The sequence below is a fragment of the Rattus norvegicus genome, chromosome 8 (genome assembly GCF_021556685.1).
Source record: "Rattus norvegicus strain SHRSP/BbbUtx chromosome 8, alternate assembly SHRSP_T2T, whole genome shotgun sequence".
In the NCBI taxonomy this organism is placed as follows: Eukaryota; Metazoa; Chordata; class Mammalia; order Rodentia; family Muridae; genus Rattus; species Rattus norvegicus.
In genome coordinates, this window is record NC_141541.1 from 55,507,628 (window position 1) to 55,510,739 (window position 3,112).

Here is a 3,112-nt window from a genome sequence, read left to right on the forward strand (position 1 = left end):
TCTTTTTTTCAGAGCTGGGAACCGAACCCAGGACCTTGCGCTCGCTAGGCAAGCGCTCTACCGCTGAGCTAAATCCCCAACCCTAAAATTTTAGAGCATCAGACTTTTTTTTTTTTTTTGGTTCTTTTTTCCGGAGCTGGGGACCGAACCCAGGGCCTTGCGCTTCCTAGGCAAGCGCTCTACCACTGAGCTAAATCGCCAACCCCCCAATTGCCTCATTTTACAGACAGGGAAAACTGATGGCCAAAGAGAAGTAAAATTTCAAGGCCACAAACAGGAGAAAAAAGATGGAGGCCCCCTTCTAATCACCACCCAAGCACTTTCCTTACCCACCCTTCACTCAGAAGCGAAGGCCCCAGAGTGTTTAATCGTACAAAGGAAACAACCTCAAGGAAAAACCTCCTCTAGAAGGCTACCAACAACCCAACCACAGCGGACTTGAGAGTTAAGATACCATGACACTAACAAAATCAAGTTCTCGGAGTCACCGAATGTGATGTTAACAGACAAATCTATGCAATATATTTTTCATGAGCAAATGAGGGGATATGAAATATACATTATGCAAGGTGGTGTTAACATCTCATTTATTTATTCAGCAGCAATCAGATTTCCTTAACATTACAGGTTCTCTTTGACTCAAGTTGCGATTCTCAGAAGCTGGGGGTTGTCACCAGACTTTTCACGGATGTGATTGAAGGCCTGTCGTCACCCTTGCTCCCCCACCCCCACCGAAGGATACTTTCAAAATATGAGGTTTCATTTAATATGTTGGTGAGCCAATAACAGATCTGCTGTCTTTGGGTGCCACCGCCTGACACCTAACTAGGTGGCATTTGGTGTTGGGACCCTTCCCAAGGACCTTCTTGCTTGTCTTGCATGCTCACACTTTCAAGTAACTCGATAATTTCAGGTCTCTGTGTATAGCACAAATCAGCGATGAGCATCAATTAGGACTCTTGCACCACACAGACCTCCTGCCTCTGGTGGGAGGAGGGGCAGCTTTACATTCTTCTGTTGAGGTCTTTCTTCTGTTGAGGCCTTTGGCAGTGGCAGCAGCTCCTGGTTAGAATGTCCCTCTCCATGTCTGGCACGGAGGAAGGCAAAGTTAGACTGACAACAACACTAACAAAGATTAATTCTTGTGTCTGATGAGAGTTAATTTCTCTGATTAGAGGACTCTCAAAGATGTGCAGTGACTAAACCTTGACTGGAAATATTCAAATGGCATAACGGCCAGGCGAACAGACCCGGTCACACCCCAGAGCTTTCAGAGAAGTCTTTCTGTGAGATCAGGAACAGCCTTAGTCAAACCAAATCAAGGAGTTATAATATCCAGGCCAGTCTGTTCAAGCAACCTCTGAGTATTAGTATTTATCTGTTTCCTTCTATTTATTTATTTGTGTTTTCCCCTTTTCCAGGACTTTCTGGAAGGCCCTGTCCAGAAAAATAAACATTTGGGAAAGAGCAGTGAGAAGTAGGGAGACACATTTTCTGATGTAAGCTGAGCCCAGGGCTGTCACACTGCTTATCCACCAGTCCTCAGAGAGAGGTTCTTTGGTCCATGGAAGTTCTTCCTAGGACCTGATGCAACTGGGACAATCCCCTTTGAGATTTCTATCTAACAAAGAGGCATGTGCACACACAGTGAAGGCAGGTGGTAAAGACCATCTGTCTAAAAATTTGATGTCCAGAATGGCAGCCTTCCTGGACTCTTGGTCCAGGGGGAAACAGGAGGAGGCGTGGGAAGCCAGCTGACTCACATTTGAAGTCTGGTCTTAGCGTTTACATCTTTAGAAAGCTTGCGGAGGCCCATGACTTCTGAGAAGCTCTACTACTTGCTCCAGAACATGGAGACCATTCCTGTCTATGCTGACCTGCTCGTACCTGCCTTTTACAAAACTGCCTGACGTTGGCTTCCCTGCCTCCCCATACCCATTCCTCATATTTGGGACCTAAGAAGGGGAAGGTCCTCAGCCATCTTCTGGAGAAGACATGGGACGTGTCTTTGGAGTCTTCTGCTTGAAGGGTTCATCAAGAAGGGGTAGAATGAGCAAGTCGCTTTCCTTTTCGCATACCTCATTCATTCTTCCCAATCCCCTGGACCTACCTGTCATTCATCCACCTCATAGCTGTGTATTACCGACTCATGAAGGATTGGGAGCCATCTCATAATCTGGCACTGCAGTTCCTTTTAGCAGATGACCACCTCCAGGCGTTTCATCGGTTCCATAAACATTGATTGAGAGTCTGTTTTGCAACACGCTTGGCCCTTGGTTGAAGAGATGAGGTCACTTTTCTAAGGAGCTCAAATTGGGTTGATGGGAAGGAAGCTGGCTTTGGTCAGTCGGTTTGTTTGTTGGGGTTCAGGGTAGAGAGCCCAGCACTCCCCTCCCCTGCACTGGGCTAGCACAGATGTAAAGCTGCAGTCAGCACACTGCTAATGGGGCTTTGAAAGTCTCTGCTTTATTAGGGCAGCCAGGAAAGCCGATTTCAGCTGCAAATGCCTTCATTGCCTCCCCAGCAGAAATGGCTAATACCTGCTTTCTGGGACGTGCTCATCAAAGGAGACTCTCAAAGCCCCATTAGCAGTGTGCTGACGCTGGCTGTACATCCTGAAAGGGCAAAGTCCAGCCGAGTGAAAGGAATCCAGCCTATTTGTCAACATGAGAATGAGTCAGAGCTCCCCCTCACCTCCCAATCAATGCCCCCCTTCCCTTTCTCCCTCATACCTGGCCCACAGGGCTGGGGAATTATAATTTCTTAGCCGAGGCTCTTCAGTCAACCCACACACACCCCTCCTTCCTCCTTGCGCATCTTCCCTTCTCCCTATCACTCTCAGTTTGTTCTCCTCCTGGCAGATGCCTAAACGTCCAACTGTTGAAGACCTCTCCACTGCCACTTAGATGGCACCTGGAGAAGCCTAGACTCCGCTATCATCAGAATGAGGTTACCATCTTATATTTGAAAAACTACCTGAAGGTCATCTGGTCCAATGTGACAACCAATAGTTTATCACTTGTCATCACCAACCAGAGTTGCCATCAGACCTGAAGGGGCTTCCTAGACACAACTTGGGCCCTGCAACTGCACACTGGATTATCACGAAGAC

The 3,112-nt window shown here is 47.5% G+C and overlaps 1 long non-coding RNA gene across 1 annotated transcript; it reads right to left on the minus strand.

The window, feature by feature from the left end:
- Positions 1-570: 570 nt before the first annotated feature.
- LOC148004110 (uncharacterized) lies at positions 571-2,510 on the minus strand. The gene is made up of 2 exons (XR_015628197.1): positions 2,111-2,510; positions 571-1,087 (listed from the first exon to the last, which is right to left on the minus strand). It is a non-coding gene; the product is annotated as an uncharacterized LOC148004110 (long non-coding RNA).
- Between the last annotated feature and the right edge of the window lie 602 nt (positions 2,511-3,112).